The following is a 15,990-nucleotide window of genomic DNA, read 5'->3' as shown; positions in this document are numbered from 1 at the left end:
CAAAGGTCTGTTGAAGTCAACAGATGCTCACTGACCTCAGTGGGCCTTATATGTTGGTAAAAAACTCTTCAATAAACACAATGAGAAAGAGAAATAAAAGTTCATGCATAATTCTGTTTCTTAATCCTGCTGTAGACTGCCTCTTCCTTATGTCTTCTAAAAGTTGCAGTGATTTTTCTAATGCAGCTTCCTAAAACTAATCACTGTGCACCCTGCACTTGCCTTTCATGGAACCATTACAATTTAAATCCAAGTAATATGCCAAAAGGGTCTGATCTGGAAACAGATATCATAGGAACACAAATTTCAGAAGTCTAAAATACTGTATGTATTGTATTTAGTACTTGCTATGTAACCAGATGTGAGCAATATAGAGTGACAGAGGAAGAGGATAATTATTCATAGCTGTTTCCTGCAAAAATGAGATGACATAAACTACACCCTGAATACCAGGTAGAAAGCATATATCAGTGGCATATAAGAAACAACTTGTATATATCATGAGATAAGACCTCTTTTAGGGATGGTTTTCTTTTAATTTTACATTATGTAGCAGTTTTCCATAGAATTTAATATTTAAAATTCCTTAACTATCTACATTTAAATAGATGTCAATTTCAAGGGGTTTTTTTGGTGGGGGGAGGCAGGTGTTGTTTTTTTTAAAGGGTTTTCTTCATTTTCTGGGAGTGAAGGACTAGTTTCTTTTTTATCTCGGCTCTTTCTCTTCATGGGAAATGAAGGATGAGCTCACTCCTTTTTTCCTTCAAAATAAGAATCCCCCAAACCAGTTTCATCTTCCCAGTAATTCCCTTACTCTGCTTCTTTGATCAGAGTGTCTGTGTGTGACATTGTTTCCTCTTCCTGAGTCCCATACCATTATTTTCTGTGATTCTTTGAGGGAGAGCAAGACAATTAAAAAAATAGATGAACAAATATACAAGCTAAGAAATATGTGCATTTTTAAGGAAATGAGACAAATCTTGAGCAAATAGCATTCAATTGGTCACAATACCACAAAAAGCACCTTTCTTTATGTTGTGCTTGGGAGATATTTTTCATTTCATGCATCATTTCAAAAACCAATATCTAAATCCTAAAGCAAAGCACAGAGGATAAATTCTGAGTACGTTCCAAAGTAGCGGACAGCTTAGAACAGCAATTTTCACTTGAGCTGACCAAGGCCAACTTCCGAGATACTAATACATAAGACAACAACCCTCTTTATAACATTCATCATTAAGCAAATTTTCTTTCATTGATATTGTTCAAAGTTGAACTTGTGTAGACAGCACTATCTGTCTGTGGGCTCTTGACAAAGTAATCTGCCATCAGAATGGTTAACAGCACAATCCAGAAATAAGGAGGACACAACCTACATTTTTTTTCTACTCCTATGAATCTCACTGGGGCTGTTACTATTTCCATGAGAAAGTTTCTCAAGTCTCATTTTTATTTTTTGCAATCTGAGATGTTTCAAAACTTACACATATCCTTTTTCAAGCTAAACAAATAGCCAAGCTATGTACCCTAAATTAATAGAAAATGTGATTTTATTTTTTTATTTATTGCATGAGAACTACTTTCTTGGAGGACAAAACTATATTGTAGTGGGAAGATGAAACTGCCAGAGGCACTTTACGTATAAAAGGCTAAAGAAAGCAGAGTAGAGGGGGCTTTTGGACAAGTCTGCCACATTGTTGTTCCATTATAATTTTCTAGGCCTTTTGATGGAAGATTCAGAAAGTCTATTAATGCCTCTATAACATCCTGAGATATTATTTGGAAATCCATAGTCTAAACTCTGGAGATACATGTGACAATTAGGAAAATCTGTCAGCACACAAACTTTAGGGATTCTCTAGACTCCCTTTTGAAAGTGAGGTATTTGCTCATTTTGCCAGTATTTGGGGAGTGAACCTGAATAAGATACTAAGAGAAATTCTTACATGTCACACAGTGATAAGAGTAGAAGTTAAAATGTGGTGATCATGCAAGATTCTTAGACAAGGAGATTACTACTCAGGGCAAGCCAATTTTTCAAGTCTGCGTTGTAGAGGAGTAACCAAGTACCATATAATTGGATGGAACCCCTTTATACAGCCTATAAAGGGGTCTGGACATTCTAAAAGAAAGCAGAGGAAACCAGAAAGACTCCCTGGGGTGGAAGATACCATGTGCAAGAGAAGGGAACAGGTAGGCTTGTTTTTAGCAGAGTGTTCTAGTTTATGACGAAGATAGAATTTTGTTGGGACAGAAGCAGGTATTTCATGATTTGGTCATATAAAAGGGAGAAGGGATAGACTCCATTTCTTAGAAACTGGCTCAGCACTTGTGCTGAGGAAACAGAGGAACAGACAACAATATCGGTGTTTTGTTTTTTCACAAACTGTGAGGATTTTTTCTGCTACCTAAGCTAAAAATTGATTGTTTTTTGGAACCCTTTCCAAGTCTAAGAGACACTCTGTCTCCACTACCATATATTTTTTAATGTGATTATAAATCTAGAGCACCCAAAAGGGAAGAGTTTGCTTAAGCTATTAGTAGTCTTGAGAATTATTCTTTGGGGTCTAGGGCAGCCAATCTACAAAAATTCATTTAAAGAATGGGCAGTTAACAGACAGAAAGACTGTGCCAAGGAACTGTAGGAGAGATGGCAAGGGCAGGACACATATTGCATGAGCACATAGGCCCCTGTGAGTCTACGGCACCTGCTACTTTAAAGGAGAAACTGCAGCTGATAGAGCCCAGGTAGCTATGTGGGGGTGAGCGGCAGCAAGAAAAGGCTGCTGCCCAAGCAGTGAGCTGCCCAGTAAGACAAGGGGACACATTTGCAGGCAATCAAGGAAACACCTGACCAGAAGGGGGGCAGGGTTTAGGGAGAATATAAACCCTGAGCCAGGTAAAGCAGTCAGGTCCTGGAGGCTGCAAAGGAAAGAGGTCCAGGGTGGGAGGGATGTGGAAGAGCTCTTGGCTGATACCTGTTCTACCCTGGAAAATGCTTCTGACTTGCAGAAGAATATGACTCAGAGTAGGATGAGCTTTGTGATACAGCCAAGAAGCTTGTGTTTGCGTTCAGAACCGCTATAGAGTTTGTGTTAGAGCCAAAGACCTTATTCCTGTTATAGTCCCAACCCAATCCACCAGTATAAACTATCAGGGGTGAAAAGGTCCCAGTAGTGCCTAAGCAGGGTGGAAACAGAGCCCAGGGGTCTGGTGCTCAAGCAGGGGCACATATCAGGGCCAAGGGCCCAGAGCAAAAGTAGATGAGATCATGGCTGGGGCCCAAAAGCCAGGTCTGGCCTGGGTTAGAAGGCCCAGTGAAAGGAAAGGGGTGGAGGCCAGGAAGGCTAAAGTCCCAAGAAGGAAAAGCAATTGAACAGCAACATCTGTGAGGCATTGGTATGGCTACAGGGGAGGTTGGAAGCCAAAACATTTGCCCTTAAGGCACCTAGAGACCTACAGCACAGCTTCTTAGTGGATGAGGGCTCACTCTGGGACCCTTGGGAAGTTTCCCTTTTTTCAAGATAAATAATTACATCAAGGTGTGGCAGATGGGGCCAAGTGCTATAGTCCTATAAAAGAAACTTGAACACAGCAATCTGAGTGTTTAGCTGAAGAAGCTATACCAACACTAGGACAAGGCACTAATACTATTACTTCAATTTCATATTTTGTATGTGTTATTACCAGTAAGCTTAGATAGCATAGACTCTTGGTCCTGAAGAAATTACAATCCAAATAATACAAACAAGAAAACAAGCTAAGACATAGGGCAGCGGTAAATCCATCAACTAGCACTAGGTCAAATACTCCAGGACACACCTTTCATCTATTTTGTACTTGGGAATTAGACTTTTCAGATGTTTATAGGAAAGATCTGAAGGAGGAAATAGTTTGCCCAGTGGAAGAAACTGAAAGGATATCATGAGAGAAGTACCCAAACCAAGGCTATCTAAGTAATAAGGTGAGGAAAATAGAAGGAACATTAGAAGTAGAAGAAAGGGATGGGGTAAGTATATACTCACTTGCATGAATTCATTCAGTGCAGCAGCAAATTGAGCAGAAATGAACTCTTCTTTTTCCAATGACGTTTGTACACTGGCATTTGCTATTTTTAAAACAATTCTCACCTCATAACTCCCCACAGATTAGCAACAGTACAAAAGTACAATAGAATCATCATAATTGGCACAACACAGTGAGGCAAACCAGCCACCTGAACAGTCACCCCAATTGCCAGAGACTCATAGGAATAGATTGTGCTGCAAGATGTTTACTCATATTCATGTATTGCTATTAAAAGTGGTACAGACAATTAAAATAGTCAAAAAGCTACATGAAACAACAAATGATTTAGCAACCAGTAGGAAAGAGGATCAAAGCAAAGGGAACTGGGAGCCTTACCACATTAGATTTACGCCACTTACAACAATTTACTTCTGTAAACTAGGTGCACTGTTTAATGGATGAGCAATTGTCATTTATGCACCGTTAAGTAGCTGCAAGGTGTGGAGACTAAATCTGTTCTTGGACAATCACTTCAGTTGAGTAGGAGCAATTACATGGATTCTATTTTAGCAAAATGTTCTTCTAAGTTAGAGAATCATGAAGCACTGCATTAGGTAGGTATCTTTGCTGACCCCAGAGGAATATGTCTGGAAAATATTTTACTCTTTCTTTCCTCAGGTAAGTATCAGTCTCTTCCCACACCAGAGACCTGCTTCATATTCAACACTAGAATGTTGTCTTAACATTCACAGAATGACTTGTCTCGTTTCATATTTACAAATGAGACTATCGTCTGGTAATACTGGTAAATCATAGAGAAACCAAGCAATGCAGGAATGGGGTTAAAGGTTTGTGCATAAAAGCTTTTTTAACTTGATAGTAGCTGACAATAAATGGCTGAGTCTATCCTTCAAGCTTCCAAGCACCTCGAAACACACAAATAATCAAACCTATTCAGTATGCATGTACTCACATTTGGTTTTTTTGTTAAGACTGCTAGACTATATATCCTTCTGACACAAACCATAAAATGCATATGAAATTAAGTACAGATTCACTGAATGCCTCAGGAATACTGTTTCATACACACAGACGCACAGAAAATACTTCTCTTCTAAATGTCTCATGATCTATTTCTTCCATAATGCCTACAAGAAATGGGTCAACTAATGGTGAGGTAAATACAAGTCAGGTGTACTTTCTCTGACTTTAGTTCATTAAGGCAGTAAATATTCTGTATTTAAGATGTGTTTATGTTTCCTGATGCAACATAGCCTGATTATTGCCTTTGTCATTATTTTCCTTATCTTCTCTTTCTTCAGGTCCTATCTCCTCTTATAGTACATTATACAATAAAGTATATTTTCTGTTTCAACAATCTTCTCTATTTTTTATTAACTGTATATATTATATGTTGTTTACTTATTCACACACTATAATGCCTGGTGTTTCTTGATGTCACCATATTTGTCAGTTTTGCAATTCAGAATGTCATTATATAAAACTTTATTTCCCTCACGTATAATCATAGTTCCTTTCCCTAATCAATGTGTACCATTTTTACTGTTGTTCAAAACTCATGCTGAGAAACACAGACCTTATTCATTCTGTATTTGAAAATGTGCATAGATTTGGGTTTTACTTAGGGTTAGAAGTCAACAACAGTTTTTCAAATGGAGGTCTTATAGCTAATTTTCCTGCTATTTCATGAAAACAACTTTTATTTGTTAGAAAAGAACTAGATTAGGCAAATGCTTAACTGTTGTGGATCACTTTAAGATAATCCTACCTTATGCTAAAGTTATGTTTTCATTTGGGAAACATGATTTCCAAAGCATACTATCTTACTGTCATCCCACCAATGAGTTCCTACATCCTGAATTTTATCCGTCATGAGACTACTTCTTAGAAGCTTTCCAAACCGATGTCTCATTCTACCTTTACAGAGGAACAGAAAGAGTGAAGTATTCTTCATGGAAACAGCTATAAATGACTTGCCTTAAAGTTTAAAAACAGCTTGAAGAAAGGAAAATTCTCCCTTTTCCATCTGATATGGGAATGGCTTTAGATTCATATCTGTGTACTGAGGATGTAAATACATTAATTTGCATGTAATCCTTGTAAATGAATGTGTGGCTATTGTACTGCTTTGCTGTTCACTAAGATGTTGAAAGATTAATGTCCTAAATAAACACATAAACCCAAATGTTTTTCAATTAAATTTTGTAATATTTTATTACTAACTACAAAATAATTTGAAACCACTAGAATTTATAAATACATTAAACAAACAGACAACAGATGGTATAACTTGTTACAGGGTTGTAGTTCTCTGTGGGGTTTACAAAGCTGCTATGATTTTTTTCTCTTTTTTTTTGACAGATGTTTTTCATCCTATTTTCTGTTTCTTTAAACTTCTGGAAAAATATTTTAAGTATAAAACTGTTACTGATTTTATAAAATAATGACACACAAAGGATGCATACATTATTATGTATGTATACTATATCATATGGAATAAAAAATTAATAATTATCAACTTCTAAGCTATTTACTATTTGTAGGATTTTAATAAAAACAATTATTTCCCAGGCTCCAAAGGCTCAGAAAAGGGCCCATCATTATATATTCTGAAGCATATCTTATCCTAAATTTGAAAAGCATGAAGTTAGAAAGTATTCACTGGTCTACACTTAAGATGAATCTTTTCAATGCTAGAGAATTTTCAGAGCTCTTTCAAAACTAAGCATTTTGTTATTTAGACTCTCAAGTATAACAGTAAACCTTGCAGAGTAGTGTGCCATCTTAATGGCCTATAAGCAACCCTCAGTAATCCAAGTTTAAAAGACTGATGGGAAATCCAACTGAATTTAATAAGAGTCTTCCCAGTACTTTTCTCTGTTGGTTATGCCCTCTTTTTTCTGACTGAGTAGCACGCTACCTAACCACTGCCTCATCATCAGAAGAGAAAATTACCAGTTCTAGCTATATGCCATCCTAGGAAGTGAAATACATGTGGAATAAGACTACGTCAGTAAACATGAATGGATGTCAAAGTGCTTTCCAAAGTGTCATATTTTTCCCTATGCAAAATCCCTCCACTGTATTTCAGAAAAAATTGTACAGTTGTAATGTCAAAAGAGGGCACAAAATTAAGTTTGGGCATGCAGCCTTTAAAACACTTGCAAAAAGATCAAATTCTGATCAATAACTCACAGTGGATGCATCTACACATGCAAATAATGCAAAGGAATAAGCTCCGGAGTGGTTTGAGCCAGAGTATACTGTTCCTGGGAGCAGCATCTACTCATGTGCCTGGGACAGCAGCAATCTGAGCTGGGGTGGAGCAGGCCGGAGCTGGCAGCAAGATCAGAGGGATTTGGCCAATGTGATTGCAGAACTACTGGCCATCATCTTTGAAAACTTGTGGTGATTGGGAGAGGTCCTGGATGACTGGAAAAGGGCAAATATAGTGCCCATCTTTAAGAAAGAGGAGGAGGAGGATCCAGGGAACTACAGACTGGTTAGCTTCACCTCAGCTCCTGAAAAATCATGGAGCAGGTCCTCAAGGAATCCATTTCTAAACACTTGGAGGAGAAGAAGGTGATTAGGAATAGTCAACATGAGTTCACCAAGGTCAAATCATGCCTGACCAACCTAATTGTCTTCTATAGTGAGATGATTGGCTCTGTGGATGTGGGGAGCCCACTGGATGTGACTTCAGCAAGGCTTTTGATACAGTCTCCCACAACATTCTTGTGGGCAAGCTAAGGATATATGGGCTAGATGAATGGACTGTAAGGTGGACAGAAAATTGTCTGGATCATCATCTGCATGCCGCACTTCAAGAGAGACATGGGGAACCTGGAGAGGTCCAGAGGAGGGCCACTTGTATAGCTGGGGGGCTCCATGGCCAGCCCTATAAGGAGAGGCTGAGGGACCTGAATCTCTTCAGTCTCCGTAAGAGGAGACTGAGGGGGGATCTTGTGGCTGCCTACAACCTTATCAGGGGCCAGCAGCAGGGACTCGGGGAAAGTCTGTTCACCAGGGCCCCCCTTGGAGTCACCAGGAACAATGGCCACAAGCTGAGGGAGGATTGGTTTAGGTTAGATATTAGGAAGAACTACTTCACTGTAAGGGTGGCCAGAGCCTGGAATGGGCTTCCCAGAGAGGTGGTGCTCTCACCTTCCCTGGAAATCTTCAAGAGGAGACTGGATAGGCACCTGGCTGGGGTCTTATGACCCTTCCCACCCACTGTGTCATTCCTGCCTATGGCAGGGGGTTGGACTTGATGATTTGTCTAGGTCCCTTCCGACTCATTAACTCTATGATTCTATGATCATGCTCAGAGGGTAGTAGTTAATGGCTCTATGTCTACTTAGCAACCAGTATCAAGTGGAGTTCCCAGGGGGTCAATCCTGGGGCTGGTTTTGTTCAATAATTTCATCAATGACCTGGAAGATGGGATAGAGTGCACACTCAGCACCAATCTGTGGGGACTAGCAGATATGCTGGAGGGTAGGGCTAGGATTCAGAGAGACCTCGACAAATTGGAGCAGTGGACTAAAATAAATCTCATGAGCATAAGCGGTGGATGCCTGGGGCTAAGGGGGCCCAGGCCCCCCAAACATTTCATGGTGACTGGTGACAGGAGTAGCACCATGGCACTGCCATCCAACAGCACTTAATGCTACTCAGCATGCAGCCACTTCTCTGCTGCCACGTATAGCACCAGCATGCCCCGCTCTGCTATGGTCCTGTGGGATAGGGGCGGGGATGGATCAGGCAAGAATCAGCCCCCCCCCAAATAATATTTTTCCCCACCGCTTATGGTCACGAGGTCAATAAGCAGGAGTGCAAAGTTCTGCAATTAGGATGGAACAATCCTATGCACCCATACAGGCTGGAGACCGACTGGCTAACCACCAGCTCTCCAGAAAAGGACCTGGGAGTTATTGTGGACAATAAGTTGAATATAAGCCAACAGTGTGCCCTTGTTGTAAAGAAGACTAACAGCATACTGGGCTTCATTAGTGGGATTACTGCCAGATGATCAAGGAAAGTGATTATTCCCCTCTATTTGGCACTGGGGAGACCACATCTGGAGGACTGTGTCCAGTTTTAGCCCCCCTCCTCCCCCCAACTACAGAAAGGATATGGACAAATTGGAGAGTTGCTCTCCAGTGGAGAGCAATGTAAATGGTTAGGGGCCTGGGGCACATGACTTCCAAAGAGAGGCTGAGGAAACTGGGCTTATTCAGTTTGGAGAAGAAAAAACAGAGGGGATTTAATAGCAGCCTTCAGGTACCTAAAGTATGGTTCTAAAGAAGATGGAGCTGGACTGTTTTGAGTGGTGGCAGATGACAGAACAAGGAGCAATGGTCTCAAGTTGCAACAAGGGAGGTTTAGTTTGGATAGCAGGAAAAAACTCTCTCATGAGGAGGGTAGTAAAACACTGGAACAGGTTACCCAGAAAAGTTGTGGAGTCTCTATCCATTGAGGTTTTCAAGACCTGGATACACAAAAACTTAGCTGTGATGATCTAGTTGGGGCTGGTCCTGGTTTGAGCAGGGGAGATTGGATTAGATTACCTCCTAAGGCTCCTTCAACCCTCATTTTCTATGATTCTATAATTCTATGATAGCACTTTCCCCAACAGTACTATCCTATGACAGAGTTAATTAATTTACTGTGCCCTAATGCCAGCACACATCTATACAATGAAGATTTACTGCAGAGCTAATAAGTCCACTCCATAGTAAAATGCCCCCTGGATGCATCCAGTAGGTGCATCTACACATGCAGTTAGCACATAGTAATAAACTCTGGTGCAGTTTGCACTAAATTTATTGCTCCTGAGTGCAACATTTACATACCTGGACCACAGCACATTGAGCCATGGTGGAGCAGTCGCAACTGGCAGAGGGCCTGCAGGGTGCTTTTGGCTAGGGCAAAAGGGTGCTACAGTGAGGGGCTAGTCAGTAGGCAACCCCCATGCTGAAGCACCCTCATGCCTCAGCCAGCCCAGTCACTGTCTAAAAGTGTGCTGTGGTGCATGAAACAATGGTGCCGCAAAGTACTATTTGTGTTTAGCCAGACTTCCCTATGGTGGCATTTATTAGTCTACTGGAACTTCATAGCACTGCACATCTAGACAGTGACGTTTTACTATGGAGCTAATTAATCAGCTCCACAGTAAACATCTTGCATAGATGTACCCAGTGAGTGCTACTTTATTTCAGGAATATGCAATCTTCATAAAGGGGATAAAAATTTGGAGGTGAATTGAACATAAGGAAGGCAACAGCCTTGCTGCAAAGGGTATACAGTCTTGTCATTTTGTTCAGTCAGATACTAAAGCTGGATAATCCTAAAGTGTGTGTTACACTACATTTAGTCTGTGATGAAGAGCTGCTGTCTGTTTACTAACAGGAACCTCTCTCTCAGTATCGGTCTGAATATTGATTGGCTGACACATTGACTCATTTTATCTTTGATGGTAGTTGTTCTCTCTTTGTTTTATATAATTTTTTTATAAGAACACTGAAATTGAAAAGTCTGCAGCAGCATTAGATTCATTAATGATTTTATTAATTCAGCTAGTCATCAGGTACAATTCATCAACTGTGCATACCTTTGTGTTCTATTTTTTGCTAAATACATCTTCTCTGGAATTTAAATTATGAAGAAAAAGTGGCTGACTAATCTGAATTTCTCAATTTATTCATGTTCAATAAAAAGCTATTCATCAGCTTAAACTCTGCTGTGAGTTCAAATCAAATTTAAGCCACCTGGGAGTAAACAAAATTGCTCTTCTTCCCTAGCACGTCAGCTGTGGATAAAAATAACAAACACATTTCCAAAGAGCTTGAGAGCCTGAAACCTCAGTTTTTCACTAACAGATTTTATTTAAATGATTTAAAGGTCGGAAAGAAACATCCCAGTCCCTGATTAGCTAATACAAATTGGAAAGTAAGCGTGGTAAATTCCCATTCAGAGGTTGTCCATTTGATTCTGTATTGAAAGATATAGTACTTAGATCAAACATACCCTACCAGTAAGGTATGGGGCAAGTTGACACACCTACCTATTATTTAGCAGCTTCTCCACCTGGTTCTCTCCTACTTCCTACTCCCACCTACACACAATATGCCTACAGTTCTAAGAAGAAACAGAGGAGGGAACATTTTCTGTTACAAGTATTTTCAAGCATACTGTCTTAGAGGCTGGCTGTGGCACTGAAAAACAGAGAGGTCCTTATGGAAATGAAGCATATTGAACAACACATCAGCCAGCCAGCTCACCCTTTGTCGCACATAAATTTTCTTAAGTGTGAACAAGAGGTGTTCTGTTTATATTGGTAAACATAAGCACAACTATTTATTGATTTATGACTTGTTGCCCTCTACACTAGTTATTAAGTCATGTTTAACATCACGTTAGTGAGAACACAACAACTAACATCCTTTTTAACATGACATATTTTGCCAGTGCAAGCCAGGCCTGAGAATCCTAGCAATTCCATAGTCACTATTTTGAACCTTATAATACATTCTACATGAATTTTCAGAGTAACAGGTGAGAATCACTTTGTTTAAAACATTTCTAGAATTCACCTAGATTCCACAGAGGTGAACATGCAATAATAGATGATGCCCAAACAGAAGAAAAGAAACTACAGGATGGATACTGCAAGAGTCAGAGCTTACTATCATTGACTTCAATGAGTTAGGCTTTCATTTGGGAACACTCCACATACTGGGGAATGTAAGGGAGTGAAGGAGTGTGTTGGGAGCCATTATGAGTTCTCTGACATGAAGGTCCCTGATCTCCAGTACAACACTTATCTAGGAAAATCACTTCTGCCATGTACAGAAGAGGAGGAAGAGAGGTTATGGAGGGGTTTGTCCTTCTGAAGGAGCTTGGATGGAGCACAGAAGTTTTGCCTGCTTCCTTGGAATTCAAAGATGTGAAGGTCTGTTTCCCCCTGTCCACCACTGCACATCCTCACAAGGGTCAATGGAAGTAAGTAGCATGTTGTATTTTTATACAGTATTTGGGCCTCAACTACAAACAGATGTCTTTACCCAAATGATTACGGACATCTCAGATGAATAAGAAAGTACATTCATTAAAATGTTCCAATGTGAAAAAAGGAATAGAGCTGATGGATCTTGTGAATGGGGAAGTCATTAACAGCAAGGTATAGTACGCTGCTAGGAATAGTCAAACTGAAGGTAGCTAGCTTTAGTGAAGAAATGAAAAAGAAATGCAAATTTTTTTATCAAACTCTAATCATCTCTCTCACCCACTAGAAAAAGGAACAATGTATTTGCAGCAGTCAACTTTCCCAGTAACAGTAAGCAACAAATGGATTTTGGAAAAAAGAAAAGAAAATGTTATAGAATAATAATTTACTACTTATAATTCTATTAGGTTTAAACCTGTCTCACTAATTTCTTACTTACTAATTTATCCTTATTAATTTCAGGGAAGCAGTTGGTGAGAACATAAGAATACATGAGCCTAAGAAGTGCCATATTGGGCTATATTAATGATCCATCTAGCCTAGTAACCTGTCTCTGACAGTGGTAGAAATGGATGTGATAGAGGGAGAACACAGAACACAATAACTCTACAATGATCTACCCTTAATTCTAGTGGTTTTCAAGCTTTTTTTTTGTGTACCCCTAAAAAAATGTTAATAGAAGTGTGAACCCCTTTGGAAATTTTGAATGGAGATGTGGACTTCTTTGAATTTTAAGGGTGGGTGTTCACATCCTTTTGATTGATCCTAGTCATCTTTTCTGGATCCCTTAGACATAGGCTGTATACCTTCAGGGGTCAGTGGACCACAGGTTGAAAACCACTGACCTATTCAATACCCCCCCGACATGTATCATTTATTGGTTTTGAATCGCGAGGGGAAACATATCCAGCCACTTTGTTCAATCGCCATTAATAGATTTATCGTCCATGAATTTATTCAGTCCCCTTTTTGAACCTGACTATGCTGTCTGCCTCCACTGGTTCTTGTGTCAATGAATTCCATAAGTAAACTTTGTGTTGCACAAAAAGTACTTTCTCCTTTTAGGTTTAAACCTATCTGCTACTAATTTCAGCCTCCTAGTTCTAGTGTTCTGTGACTTAGTGAACAACAGCTCCCTGTTCACTTGGTCCATACCCTTTATGATTTTATGGACCTTTCTCGTATTCCCCCCTCCTCTTAGTCTTCCCCTTTCCAAACTGAAGAATCTTAGCCTTTTTAGTATCTCCTGGTACAGAGATTGCTCCAGGCCCGTGATCATCTTAGTTATCCTTCTCTGTATGTTTTCAAGCTCTACTACACCCTTTTTGAGATGCGGTGACCAGAACTGCATGAAGTATTAAAGATGTGGGCACACCACGGATTTGTATAATGGCATGATGATGTTCTCCATTTTGTTTTCAGTTCTCTTCTTAATGCCTAACATTTTATTGACTTCTTTTGTTTGTTGCTCCAAACTGAGCTTGCATTTTTAGAGAACTATCTAAAATGTGACTCCTTCCTGAGTCATAACAGCTAGTTCAGAACCCAGCATTGCATACATATAATTGAGGCTATTTTTCCCCAGGTATATTACCTTGTACTTATTCTCAGTTAAGTTCATCTGCAATTTTTTGCCCATTTACTTAGCTTGGTGAAATCTATCTGCAGTTCCTCTTCTTCGGCTTGGGTCTTGACTATCTGGAAAAATTTGATATGCAGAAAGTTTCCCAACACAGCACTTAAAAAAGAAAAGTCAAATATTCTGGTTTTTGGTCTCACCTTGAGCCTATATAAACCATCTGTAACAATATTGCTGACTTCAGTAAAGCTGGATCCAGCTTATACTCACTTGTATATTGAATATTACAAATACACAAGAGATGTGGTCATAATGGGTGACCTAAACTACCCGGGCATATGCTGGGAGGAGCAGTCAGCCAGGTCTGACTGCTCATGTAGTTTTCTAGATGAGATACAGGACCTCCACCTAACCCAGGAGGTGCCCAGTGCCACCAGGGGAAATGCCTTGCTGGACGTGGTCCTGGCCACAGGCGACTACCTGGTGAGGGGACTGCGGGTTTTCAAGCATCTGGGCGATAGTGATCATTGCCTACTGGAATTCACCATCCAGTGCAGGGTATCAAAGGCCTGAAGCAAGGCAGCAGCCCTTGACTGGTGGTTGTCTATAAACTTACCAAGGGGGACCAGTGAGGAACAGAAGAGTCCCTGTTCCCCTGAGGACTACCAGGAGTAACTAGGAATACTGGCCACAAGTTGATTAAGAATAGGTTCAGGCTAGACATCAGGAAGCACTACTTCACAGTCAGGGCAGCTAGGATCTGGAAACGACTTTCAAGAGAAGTGGTGCTCACTCCTACCTTGGGGGTCTTCAAAAGAAGGCTAGACAATCACCTAGCTGGGGTCATTTGACCGTAGTATTCTTTTCTGCCCATGGCAGGGTATCGGATTTGATGATCTGCTTAGGTCCCTTCCAACTATGAAACTATGAAAAATAAAGTTTACCAGACACCAGGTACTATGTGAATATCACTCTCATTCACAATACAAGAGAAGATGAAAATGAATGTAATGTTATAGGGGTTTTTTTGTCTTTAACTTAACTCTAGTTTAGATTCATGTGCTAAAATACTGGCCCTTAACTGGACAGTACAATCTGTTCCCTGAAGCATGCAGAGCAGGTAAGCTTTACTGCAAGTAGAGTTTCCAAGGACAGTGTCAAATGCTCAGTTAATGTCCTTCTTTCCCTCTGATCATCAGTGACTCCCATGTGTTTTTAATCACTTGATTCTAAAAAGGTTTTTGCTCCAGTCCAATGGCAATGTCTATTTTGCAGGTATTTCCTTATGTAGGTCACCTTTAGTTATGCCTCTCCTGCCTATCTATTTTGACAAATAGTAGAGCTATTCATTTTTTTGTTGGAGTGACCTGGAACTTTTGGGGCTATATTTGGATACAGCATTCAAGGTGGCAATCGTTTTTACTAGACCAAAAGAAGAAAAGAGAAGGTGGGGGTGGGCTGTAAAAACAGCTTCTCTCTGTACAGGGCAGCATATGTCTGAAATCTGTTTTCACCAGTTAAAATTTAAATTAAAAAAATCAGAATTTAGACCAAATTTATATTGTCACTATCCCTTTATAGTATAGGAAGGGATAGGAAAAAAAGGTTAATTTTAAATTTCCACATCAATCGATACTCAAAAATTTCGTATTTTATTTATTTATCATCATTGGAGATAAAACACTTCAGAGTGTGTGAAATGTACTCACCACTAACTCATTTGATATTAATGCATGCATATCATTCATACCATGTACATTTTTGTTCATATATGGAGAAACTAGCATTTTTTTCTCAAATATTTGCAAATTTTATGGCACCATTATTCACCTAGGTGGAAATGTAGATAACAAATATAATGGGTTCTATTATGTCACTAGGTAGCTTATATTTTGATAATTTCTTCTTTAGCTAATCAAAGATACTGCTATTTAACAGGTTTTTCTTTATCATACAATATTGTGCATGACATAGAATTTTTAGTATTACATCAACAGAATCAAATATAGATGGAATATGATAGGCCTAATGATCTAAATGTATCTAAATACTTAATTTCCTACAGAGAACCTATTGTTGTGACACTTGAGAACCTTTTTGTGAAGAGGTCTCATGCTTGGAGATAACATGATTTAGTAAATAGAACAGTGGATTAAGACAAGATCACATCCACTTGCACAGATGTAACTTACACCATAAATAATGTGACCTCTCTTTTTGGCTCACATTGTACAAATATTGACAGGTTCTTCACTCTACAATGTTGAAAAAAAATCCCAAAAAACAAGTCTGTCTTTCACTAATTCAAATGTATAAATCAATAATCCAGAAGTTTCAAAGATTTTCTATTAGATCAAAATTCAGTAACTAAAAG

The 15,990-nt window shown here is 39.4% G+C and overlaps 1 long non-coding RNA gene across 1 annotated transcript; it reads left to right on the top strand.

The window, feature by feature from the left end:
• The first annotated feature begins 824 nt into the window (after positions 1-824).
• Positions 825-12,885, top strand: LOC109298238. The gene is made up of 3 exons (XR_002097550.1): positions 825-838; positions 7,010-7,012; positions 12,807-12,885. It is a non-coding gene; the product is annotated as an uncharacterized LOC109298238 (long non-coding RNA).
• Positions 12,886-15,990: the final 3,105 nt, after the last annotated feature.

This window comes from Gavialis gangeticus, unplaced genomic scaffold (assembly GCF_001723915.1).
Source record: "Gavialis gangeticus isolate Ggan-Ray unplaced genomic scaffold, GavGan_comp1, whole genome shotgun sequence".
In the NCBI taxonomy this organism is placed as follows: Eukaryota; Metazoa; Chordata; order Crocodylia; family Gavialidae; genus Gavialis; species Gavialis gangeticus.
Note: the sequence above shows the minus strand (reverse complement) of the source record. Positions and strands in the feature narration are given on the sequence as shown.